The sequence below is a fragment of the Neovison vison genome, chromosome X (assembly GCF_020171115.1).
Source record: "Neovison vison isolate M4711 chromosome X, ASM_NN_V1, whole genome shotgun sequence".
Taxonomy (NCBI): Eukaryota; Metazoa; Chordata; class Mammalia; order Carnivora; family Mustelidae; genus Neogale; species Neogale vison.
Genome location: NC_058105.1, coordinates 29073692 through 29086236, shown reverse-complemented (window position 1 = coordinate 29086236; position 12545 = coordinate 29073692). Strand labels below are relative to the sequence as shown.

The following is a 12545-nucleotide window of genomic DNA, read 5'->3' as shown; positions in this document are numbered from 1 at the left end:
GAGACATACAAGAGGAGATGTATAGTAAGCACTTGGATAAAAATGTTTGGAGCACAGAGAAAAGCTGGAGATACGAATTTATGAGATATATGAACAGCTGGTAATTGAAGTCCCAGATTTGGATGAGAATTTATTTTTATTTTTTAAAATTATTTTATTTATTTATTTGTTTAACACACAAAGAGAGTATAAACAGAGGGAGTGGTAGACAGAGAGGGTCAAGCAGGCTCAATCCCAGGACCCCAAGATTATGACCTGAGCCCAAGGCAGCTCTTTAACCAACTGAGCCAGCCAGGTCCCCCTTAATTATTCTTGGTGCGGGTGCAGAGGGAGAAGGAAAGAAGCAGGCTGCATGCTCCATGCAGAGCTGGACTCAGGGCTTGATCCCACAACGCTTGAGATCACAACCTGATCCAAAACCAAGAGTTGGATGCCCAACCGTCCAAGCCACCCAAATAAGGTTTTAAAGTTTCTAAACCTTAATGTTTTTATTTTTATTTTTTTAAAAAAGATTTTATTTATTTATTTGACAGACAGATCACAAGTAGGCAGAGAAGCAGGCAGAGAGAGAGGGGGAAGCTGGCTCCACGCTGAGCGGAGAGCCTGATGCGGGGCTCGACTCCAGGACCCTGGGATCATGACCTGAGCTGAAGGCAGAGGCTTTAACCCACTGAGCCACTCAAGTGCCCCTAAACTTTAATGTTTTTAAATTGAAAGACTTTTAATCTCACCCTGAATGAGGTTTTAAAGTGAGAAGAGGGGCTAAACTAAGTTGAATGTTAGCATTTAGTGGTTGAAAAAAGGAGGATAAGGAGGAGCCAAAGAGGTAGAAAAGCAGGGAGAGTGATGTGTCAGATAAACCAAGGAAAGGGAATATTTCCAAAAAAGGGAATGGCCGTGTGGAGATGCCTCAAAAAATAAAAAATAGAACTACCGTATGATCCAGTCAATTCCATTTCTGGGTATTTACCCAAAGAAAAAACAAACACACCAATTTGAAGACATATATGCACTCTATGTTCATTGAAGTATTATTTTTTAAAAAGATTTTATTAATCTCTACACCTAACATGGGGCTCAAATCCACAACATAGAGATCAAGAGCTGTGTGCTCCACTGACGGAGCCAGCCAGGTGCCCCCAGTGGGGCATTATTTACAACAGCCAAGATATGGGAATGACCTAAGTGGTGTCCACTGATAGATGAAAGGATAAGGAAAACGTCACACACACACACACACACACACACACACACACACACACACTACTCAGCCATAAAGAAGAATGAGATCTTGCCATTTGGGACAGCATGAAGGGATCCAGAGGGTATTAAGGTGAGTGAAATAAGTCAGACAGAGAAAGGCAAACACCATATGATTTCACTTCTTTGTGGGTCCTAAAACACAAAACAAGACAGAAGCAGAATCATGGATACAGGAAACCGTTGGTTACCAGAGAGGGTCAAGGTTGGATGATGGGCGAAATAGGGGAAGGGGATTAAGAGGTATAAACTTCCAGTTATAAAATAAATAAGTCATAGGGATGTAAATTATAGGATAGAGAATATAGTCAATAATATTAAAATAACTTTGTATGGTGACAGTAACTAGACTTAATGTGGAGATTGTTTCATGATGTCTAAAAATATAGACTCACAATGATGGACACCTGAAACCACTAGGCTTTGGTGTGTCAAATAGACTTCAATTTAAAAAGAGAGGGGGGGGGCACCTGGGTGGCTCAGTGGGTTAAAGCCTCTGCCTTTGGCTTGGGTCATGACCCCAGGGTCCTGGGATCAAGCCCCACATCGGGCTCTCTGCTCAGCAGGGAGCCTGCTTCCCTTCCTCTCTCTCTGCCTGTCTCTCTGCCTACTTGTGATCTCTGTCTGTCAAATAAATAAATAAAATCTTAAAAAAAAAGAGGGGGGGTGCCTGGGTGGCTCAGTGGGTTAAGCCTCTGCCTTCAGCTCAGGTCATGATCTTGGGGTCCTGAGATCAGGCCCCGCATCGGGCTCTCTGCTTAGCAAAGAGCCTGCTTCTCCCTCTCTCTCTCTCTCTCTCTGCCTGCCTCTCTGCCTACTTGTGATCTCTCTCTCTCTCTGTCAAATAAATAAATAAAATCTTTTTTAAAAAAGTAAAAAGAGAGAGAAAATGGTTACCTGTGACAAGAGCTGCCCTCAGGACAAATAAATGAGGATGAAAACGTATCTCTTACATTTAGCGACACGAAGGTCATTTTTGACTGCTCTGGTCATTCGTTTCTGCATAACACACAATCCCAAAATTTAGTGGCTTAAAACAAAAATTTAGTTATCATTATTATATCTCATGATTATTTGCATCAAGAATTCAGACAAGGGACATCTGGGACAGTTCATTTCTGCTTACTGATGTCTAGGGCCGCAGCTGCGGTGACTTGAATAGTTAGGAACTAGGATATTTGGGGGAAGGTTGGCATCTTTCTCTCTAGACAGCCTCCACACAGTTAGCTTGAGTTTTCTCACACAATGGCAGACTCCGAGTAGGCAGACTTGTTACGCGATGCCTCAAGAGTCCAAGGGTGAGTGTTCCAAGAAGCCCAGGTAGAAGCTGCAGAGCTTCTTACGACCTAGCCTTATAACTCCCAGAACATCACTTCTGCTGCATTCTTTTGGTTGAGCAAGTCACTAAGACCAGTCCAGATTCAGGAAGAGGGGAATTAGACAAGAAAGGGAGGGAGCAATGGAGGAGAGAGTGGGAGGGAGGGAGGCTGAAAAATCAAGAGAGAAAAGGGATAATTGATAGGGTAAGATTTCTGAGAAAGCAGAAAGGTATGTAACTCATTATGTGGAAAGATCCCTCTCAGAAGGAGGAATAGCTCTTGCATTGCTATAAGAATGAGAAAAGTTAAATGGAATGGGATGGGGTAGATGGTTGTAAGTTCTGTTCGGAAAAAGGAAAATGAGGGCAGCCCCATCTTCTTGTTGCTCATGTTGATCCAATTTGGCTATTGGGATCTTTGAGTTAACCCCTATATCCCTTTGACATACCTGTCATTGCAGGGTTGTTGTGGGGTTTTTTGTCTGTATGTTTGTTCAGTTTTTGAAAATTTGAAAAATTTCTGACACCCCAGGCTGATCTTATATTTTCCTGCTCCAGTCCTAGAGGCAAACAGTTCTCCTCGGAGAATGGAGGAAATTTGGTAATAGCTATTAAATTAAAAATCCATTTAAACTTCAGCCTTGTAATTCTATTAGGTATATAGCTTAAAGAAATAAGCAATGTTTTGAAAGAGGTATGCACCAGCAATTTTTTGTGTGTAAGCATTTTAAATGTATTATTGTATGTGTTAATAATTCATTTAACAAGTACTTCTTGCATGCTTATCATGAGTTCAGCACTATTCTAGACCTTGGGAATACAGCAGGGAATTAGACAAAGTCCCCGCCCTCTTGGAGCTTACAACTTAGTGGGAGAAACAATCAACAAAACAAATATGTATAAGTAATGTTACTGTAAGGCAGTCCTGCCAGTCAGGATACTGGCAAAAGAGGAATTGATAAGTTTAGGGCTCCCTGGGTGGCTCAGTCTGTTAATAATTATCTGACTCTTTGATCTCTGCTCAGGTCTCGACCCTCAGGGTTGTGAGTTCGGGCCTCATGTTGGGCTCCACAAAAAAAGAATTGATAGGTTTAATGAAAGAGTATTTACAAAATTATGAACAATGTTAAGGGAGATGATAAGCAATAATTAAGCACCCAGGATAGGAGAGGGATCGGGAGACATTACCGTAGCTTGGCATTAAGAGGCAAGGGGAAGGAGAAGTTCACTGAGACCTGAAGAGAAATATAGCAATAGCAGAGACTCAATAGATAGAAATGTGGCAGGTCCTGAAAAAATCATGGTAAGGATGGAGCTGGGAAATAAATACCACAATATCAGTCTCTCCTACCCTCCTATCTCCTCAGGGTATCTCTCCTAGGCAAAACCCAAAGGGGAAGCCAGAAGGCAAGGAAGCCTACTGTTGCAGGGCTCAGAGCAAGGTGGGAAGGGATAGAGTGGGTCTGGACAGACCAAATGATAATATTCAACATAGTGGTGATAAGTGCTATGGGCAAAAGAAAGGTAAAAGAGAAAGAGTAAAATAGAGCGCTGGGACGCCTGGGTGGCTCAGCTGGTTGGGCGGCTGCCTTCGGCTCAGGTCATGATCCCGGCGTCCTCGGATCGAGTCCCACATCGGGCTCCTTGCTCAGCAGGGAGCCTGCTTCTCCCTCTGCCTCTGCCTACCACTCTGTCTGCTTGTGCTCCCTCTTGCTCCTCTCTTTCTCTGATAAATAAATAAATAAAATCTTAAAAAAAAAATAGAGCGCTATTTTAGTTAGTACAAGGATGAGGTGATATCTGAGTAATGGCATGGATAAAGTGACGGAGAGAGTCATGTGAATATCTGAGAGAAGCACACTCTAGAGGGAACAAAGTACAAGGGCCCTGAAGTGTTGTTCATATACACAATGAAATATTATACAACAATCAAAATAAATAAACTGCAGCAACATGCAAATACACCTGGACGGATCTTAAAAAATTAAATATTGAGGGACGCCTGGGTGGCGCAGTTGGTTGGACGACTGCCTCCAGCTCAGGGCGTGATCCTGGAGTCCCGGGATCGAGTCCCACATCAGGCTCCCAGCTCCATGGGGAGTCTGCTTCGCTCTCTGACCTTCTCCTCGCTCATTCTCTCTCTCACTGTCTCTCTCTCTCAAATAAATAAAATAAAATAAAAATTAAATATTGAGGAGAAAAATTATGTTCTGAAAGAGTACATGTAGCCAAATAACCTTTTCATAAAGTTAAAGCAAATTATTATAAAAGTATATACTTTTAAGAAAAATATATCTAGGGGCACCTGGGTGGCTCAGTGGGTTAAAGCCTCTGCCTTTGGCTCGGATCATGATCTCAGGGTCCTGGGATCAAGCCCCACATCGGGCTCTCTGCTCAGCGGGGAGCCTGCTTCCTCCTCTCTCTCTGCCTACTTGTGATCTCTGTCTGTCAAATAAATAAGTAAAATCTAAAAAAAGAAAAATATATCTATATATGTATGTATAAACGCACACAAACACATACATACGTGTGATAGAATTGTATTAAACAGAGCGCCACAGAATGATGAACACCAGATCCAAGATGATGGTTCTTTGCCAGAATGGGGGGTAGGGGATAGGCAGGGGAATGAGATTGCGGACCATGTAGTTAGATTTGGTTATTGGGTTCATGGATACTTAGTCACTAAAAATGAGCTATACTTGGATTAATAATGAGGAAGTCTCATTAATCAAGGACTATGATTAATTTAATTCTGTTTATCTGAGGGCCAATGAAAAAAGGCTCTGAGAATCCAGGGACCATGCTTGGCATTCTTATGGAACAGCAAGATGAAGTAGAGGGGTAGATGAGGGCCAGATTGTGTGGGGTCTTCGGGTCATGGTGATAACCTTGGATTTTATTATAACCCAGATGGGAAGCCACTGGGGGGTTTGAGCAGGAGAGTTACATGATCTGATTTATGCTTTATTTATTTATTTTTTAAGCAGGCTCCACACTCAGTGTGGAGGGCTCAAACTCATGAGCCTGAGGTCAAGACCTGAGCTGAAAGCAAGCATCAGACGCTTAACCAACTAAGTCACACAGGTGCCCCTGCCTGACTTATGTTTTAAAAGGTTCACCCCATCTGCTGTAAAAAATAGACTGAAAGGTTGGGGCAGGCACATGAATGGAAGCCAGAAGGCAAATTAAGAGGCTAGTTTGGTAGTCAAGGTGAAAGGTGATGGCAGGTTTGACTAGGTCACAGTGGTGAAGGTATGTGAAAAGCACTGAGATTTTGGATAAATATATATATATATATATATATATATATATATATATATCTCCAAAATATATATATATTTCATATATATATGTATATGAAAGTATGCTCTAGGTGCAACATGGGGCTTGAACTCATGACCCCAAGATCAAGAGTTGCATACTCTACTGACTGGAACCAGCCAGGCTCCCCAGAGTTTGGATATATTTTGAAAGTAAAGGTGAAAGTATTTGCTGATGGACTAGATGTAAGATGTGAGAGTGACGACACAGATGATTTTTGACCCAAGAAAATAAGTGGATGGCATTGCCATTTCCTGATATGGGAAGATAGCAGGTTGGGAGATGGAGACAGAATGGGGGATGTACAGAGCCATAGAGATGAGACCGGGTGAGATGAGGGGTGCTGACTAGAGAATCTGGGGCTTCTTATGGGACTAATATAACTGGAGATGGATGTTCTTTATTTTATTTTATTTTATTTATTTATTAATTTAATTTATTTATTTGACAGAGAGACAGCTCACAAGCAGGCAGAGAGGCAGGCAGAGAGAGAGGAGGAAGCAGGCTCCCTACTGAGCAGAAAGCCCGACCTGAGACTCAATCCCAGGACCCTGGGATCATCACCTGAGCTGAAGGCAGAGGCTTTAACCCACTGAGCCACCCAGGTGCCCCTGGAGATGGATGTTCTAATCAAAGCAGTCCCTGGTGGACTCAAGGTAGGTAGGAATGATGAGGTTGTAGGGAGCACTGCATGTCTGGACTCTTGTAGATAGAAGTGAAGAAGTTTGGGGAGGCTTGAAATTTGCCCCACTCTAGGCCCTCTCTTGACTGCGGTTGACAGTGAATGAAAACCTCTAGGAGGGGTTAGTCCCAGTGTATGAGTTTTTTCTTAATTTCTGCCAGGGGCAGGGTTGTGTATGGGGTCCTCAGTGACCTCTTGTTGGTATAGTTGAGTTGAGGACTTTTGAGATTAAGACAAGTGTTAGAGCATAGGGACCTGACTCCTGATGATGGGAAGCCAGTGGAAGGTGGAGGAGGCTTGGAGTTCTATGGCTCCATTCTACCCTTCAGTCCTCTTGTAGGTGACAATCAGAAGGAGACTAGTTAAATTATGGTATGCACATACAATGGAATGCTCTATAGCCATCAAAGGCATCGAAGCATATCTGTCTCTCATCTATGATCCGACATAGAAAAATCCCCTAGATGAAGTGGCGGCGCCGGCCTGGCAGTAGGAAGGCATCCGGGCGGCAGCTGGAGTGAAGCGGATGCCCTCGGGGAGCAGGCTGGGCCATGGTACCCTATTGCGCGACCTCCAACCTCCCCTTCAAATTCCTGGTGATTGGCAGTGCGAGAACAGGCAAATCATGTCTGCTTCATCAGTTCATTGAGAATAAGTTCAAGCAGGGCTCCGAGCACACAGCCGGCCAGGAGTTTGCCCCCCGGGGAGGTCAACGTGGGTGGGGAGACTGTGACGCTCCGGGTTTGGGCCACAGCCGGCCGGGGGGGGCCCTCTGGGTCAGTGACATGGAGTTGCTGCTGACCGGTGGCTGGAGCCCTGCATGGGTGCCTGCATGGGTACAACTCGCTGGCCGCTTGGCCAGCGGAGGCCGCACGTTGGCTAGTCCCCACATCGTGGCCTGTCTCTGTGGCTTCAAAAAAGACCTGGACCCTGAGCGCAAGCTTACTTTCCTGGAGGCCTCCCGCTTTGCCCAGGAAAATGAACTTATGTTCCTGGCCATTAGCGTCCTCACGGGGAAGAGGCTTTCCTGAAGTGTGCCCACACAGTCCTGCCCCGCCCAGCTGTCACAGCCTCTGAGCTCCCAGGCGGGGGCCCCCCTCAGCCCTGGAGCTGCCCAGATGGAGGGAGGCAGCTCACCCGTTCTCCAGGACCAGCCCGGCCCTTCTGGCTGGGCCCCAGACCCAGGCGCTGGGAGGGCGAGTCTCTCCCCTGTCCTGGCCCCAGAGAAGCCGTGCCACCGCCTGTCCCCCTTCCCAGGGCCTGGCTGAGGGGCCAGGTGGGCTGTGAATGAACCACGGGGGAGGGGAAATCATAACCTGCCGCTGCTTCCTCTGTCTTGGTTAACCCCTGTTCCCTCTGAGCCCCTAACTTTGGGGAACTCAAAGAGTTCCCAAAGCCTGAGACCAGGGCATTTGGCCCCAGCTCCCTGCCATTGCCAGTACTTTAATAACTAGTGATAGTTTTATGTGTGTTCTTCCAGAAATTTTTTGGTGTATTTACATATATATTGTACAGATGTGCTTTTAAAGAACATAGGTAGGACCATACAATGCATGCAGTTTTACTTTTGCTTTTTTCACTTTATGGGTGAAATATATTGTGGAGGGTTTTTTTTTCTTTTTGTAAACAATGCTTTATGGGGGTGGAGTGGGGACTGGACAGGCTGTGAGCCGGATGCCAGGATCTTCAGTGAATGAGTAAAGGTGTTGAGGTGTAACCAAATGGTATGAAACTTAAAGGAAGAATTGGGGTTTTTCACCTGAGGGTGAAGGAAGAATTATCTGGAAGTTGTGATGGGGCTGGAAGAGGATGCCCACCTCACCTCCTGACTGGGTAGTATATGCATGTATTGGTATAAATCACTTTCATTTGAAAGATCTGCAAGGTAAGCTCCACTCTCACGGGAAGGCCATGAATATTCAGGGATGAGTTGGAGGATGGTAGGAGAGTTTGTTAATCATAGAGTGGTGTTCTAGAAGCCACTGCAGAAGCACTTGGAAGTTAAGGTAGAAATGACAGGTCAGGTGGGGGGAGAAGAAGCCCAGAGGGATATTGGGAAAACAATAACAATATGGTAATTTAGTAGTGACAATAATAGGGACACCTGGCTGGCTTAGTTGGTAGAACACGGGACTCTTGATCTCAGGGTCATGAGTTCAAGAAACACACTGGCGGTAGAGCTTACTTAAAAAAAAAAAAAGTAACAATGCTTTGCATGCATTAACTCATTTAATCCTTGTAGCACCCTCATAAAGTAGAGCCTTTATTGTATAGATGAGAAAACAGGCACAGAATTCAAGTCACTTGCCCAAGGTCACATAGCAAATAAGTTGAACTGGGCGCTTGCATACTGGGCTGTGAAAGAGAAAAACAAGGATGTGAATGAGCATGGTGAGTGAGTTCAACTTGTCCCAAGTTTGGCAGGGTGGTTAGTCCTTACAGTCCTCAGATACATGGGAAGCTTTGAGCTCTCCCCAAATTTAGCTGTATTTGGCACCGGAGGCAGGAGCTGCTGTTTTGTTGGTGTTCTTTATATTGCTCCATATGGAAAGATTCAGGCAATGGCCAGGCCCAGCGCATTTTCTCACCTATGCTCTGCAGAGGGATTGGTGGTGGCGGTAGTGGTGTGATTCTTAGGTATGCCTTGCCTTTGTGGGGATAGAAAGCCGGGCTGCAAAGGGCTCTAAGGTGTAAGGCCGAGAGGCAATTTGTGGGAGAATTGACCTTAATGTAAGACATCACAGGCTGTAGATTCTGAGAGATGTGAGGCCTAGCAGGGGTCTGGCAGTGGCCCAATTCTTTCTTGCAGTGAAAGCAGTTCTTCCAGTGTTCAGAGCTGTGGCCTAGCTCCTAAAGAAACCTCTCTTTACTGGGTGCTCAAGGGTTTTGGTGCCACACTTATTGCTCAAGGAGGCTTATGGAGAAGAAAAGGCAGTCTTTCTAAAGCAAATTTCCCTGGGCAGCATATTAGAGCCTTGTGTCAAGATGACCCTAAAAAATCCTTTCCAAAGTTTAAGGAAGCAAATACCATTGTTGAACATTTAATGTTTCTTATAGCTAGGTTATATATTTTAGTAAAATATATGATAGACTTGGGTTTTCTGTGTTTCATGCTGCATGTGCACTGAAGAACCTTCTAGGTTGCACAGAATATTTATGCACAAATTATAGTACAGAGAGCATGTACATTTAAAACAGAAGGGTCCTTCATAACTACTTATTGCATGAATAAATGAAGTTCATTTTTTTAATTTTTTTTAAAGATTTTATTTATTTATTTGACAGAGAGAGATCACAAGTAGGCAGAGAGATAGGAGGAAGCAGGCTCCCCGCCGAGCAGAGAGCCCAACGTGGGACTCGATCCCAGGACCCTGAGATCACGACCCGAGCCGAAGGCAGCGGCTTAACCCACTGAGCCACCCAGGCGCCCCATTATTTTAATTTTTTTAAAGATTTTGTTTATCTATTTGAGAGAGAGAGATAGATAGAGCCCAAGTGGGGGGAGGAGAAGTAGAAGAGGGGGAAGCATGCTCCCTGCTGAGCAGGGAGCCCCATACTGGGCTGAATCCCAGGACCCTGGGATCACGACCTGAGCCGAAGGCAGATGCTCAACCAACTGAGCCACCGAGGCACTCCATTATTTTAATTTTTCAAAAGATTTATTTATTTATTTGAGAGAGAGAGAGATTGAGAGAGGGAGCGCATGAGTGGGAGGGGCAGAGGGAGAGAGAATTCTCAAGAAGACTCCATGCCCAGCGCTGGGTGTGGTGCATAAACAATGAATTCTGGAACACTGAAAAGAAATTTTAAAAATAAACAAAAATTTAAAAAAAAATTAAAAAAGAAGGGCATGTATTGCATGGAGCACTGGGTGTAGTGCATAAACAATGAATCTTGGAACACTGAAAAAATAAAATAAAATTAAAAAAAAAAAAGACTCCATGCCCAATGTGGGGCTTAATCCCATGACCTGGAGATCAGGACCTGGGTACAAACCAAGAGTCTGTTGCTCAACCAACTGTACCATCCAGGTGCCACCACCATTTAAATTTTTTTTCATTATTTTAAGTTTTGAAGAGGTTTAGTTTGGGGTATTTCTTCTTTTATGATATATAGTTTGTTATAGCAATGATCTACTTGAAGATGAGTCCTTTGTCAGAAGCAAAGCCCCAATTAACCTTGGGAAAAAAATCCACTTTAGGATGATACCATTTACAACATAAAACCAGAAACACATTGCAGTGAAAATCGGACCCTGCTTATGTATTTGTGTAGGTGGGTTATGAATGAAGGTATTCATGCACACATACAAAACTAAATACCTCATTAATACTGATGACCTAACTTGGCATTTGTCATAATTCAGATTCAGTTTCTATGATCATCAGAGTGTATGAAATTAGATTAAAACATGTATGTACATGTTGCTATATATCTAGTCTCATGCATATGAGACTTGTCATAATTTGGATAGAGTATGCATGATTTTGTAGAATTAAAAGTCAGTTATTATTTCTAGCGCTGCAAATATTTGACTTTTGAATTATTACTTTTCTTAAAAGTAAGTAGAAAGTAGAAAGTCCATCTAGGTATTCTTAACTCTGGGGTCTATCAAGTTAAATTTTATTTACTAGTGGAATATATAGTTACTACTATGCTATTAACATGTATAGATTCAATGGGTTCTTTTTTCCATTCATCTCAAGCTACTTAATAACTGTTTATTGGTGTTATAATGTATTTATTGTTACATGGCAGGCTCCCAGGGTGATGTGCCAGGAGAGGAAAGCTGTTTGGCAAGAAGCCTGACAGTGTAGCACCACCAACCACAGCTTGGGGTCTGGGCTTCAGTTTTGTATGTTCATAAATTCAATATTCTAAATGTTACAGAGCGGATGTAGACTCACACTAAGGACATTCACAAGAGACAGGTATAAACCAGAATGGCAATTTATTAATTTACAAAGACAAACAACTGTTCATGAGGATTTGAATTAAAAATGGCAAATTCGGGGCACTTGGGTGGCTCAGCAGTTAAGCACCTGCCTTTGGCTCAGGTCATGATCTCAGGGTCCTGGGGTGGAGCCTTTCCTCAGGCTCCCTGCTCAGATGGGAGTCTACTTCTCCCTCTGCGCCTCCCCTGCTCATTTTCTCTCACTCTTTCTCTCTCTCTCGGATAAATAAATAGAATTTTTAAAAATGGCAAATTCTTGTCAGGGAGATCTTTATGGGAAACCAAGTTATAATCAGAAGACTGTCCCTACCAGGGGTGCCTGGGTGTCTCAGTGGGTTAAGGCCTCTGCCTCTGGCTCAGGTCATGATCCCAGGGAGCCTGCTTCCTCTCCTCTCTCTCTCTCTGCCTGCCTCTCTGCCTACTTGTGATCTCTCTCTCTCTCAAATAAATAAAATCTTAAAAAAAAGAAGAAGAAGAAGAGTGTCCCTACCATAGAATCAAGGCAAGGTGAGTTTGTTGTACAATTCAAATACATAATAGCGTTTATTATGATTGCTCCAAACACCCATCTCCCCAGTATAGAGTATTTGCTCTCCGGAGAGACTGGTGTATTTGTTTTACAGATGAGTGCTCATCCACTCAACTGCCTGGATGGTGCCTGTTTAGTTAGGTTTTGTATTTTTCTATGATTTCTTTGCTGATCAAAACTTTGGATTTGCTCTTTTTAAAATTAACTAATAAAACGTGTTTCTTTAACTGTTACCTCTTCGGTCAGGTAAGTCTTGTATAGCTTACCTAGAGGCCATTCTATCGTCAGGGAAATTAGCTCCCTTGAGTTATAGCCTAACTTGTAGGTATGTTGAGTCAGGGGACAGCAACCTAGTGAATAATTCTATGGGGGCACCTCACTGTGGCCGGTGAATGTGATTGTCAGATTAAAATACCAGACGCCTAATTACATTCAGATAACAAGGAAAATTTAAAAATATAAGTATGTCCCAAATATT

At 43.6% G+C, this 12545-nt stretch overlaps 1 pseudogene; it reads left to right on the top strand.

Moving 5' to 3' along the window:
- Positions 1-7135: 7135 nt before the first annotated feature.
- On the top strand, positions 7136-7875 carry LOC122896524 (annotated as a pseudogene).
- Positions 7876-12545: the final 4670 nt, after the last annotated feature.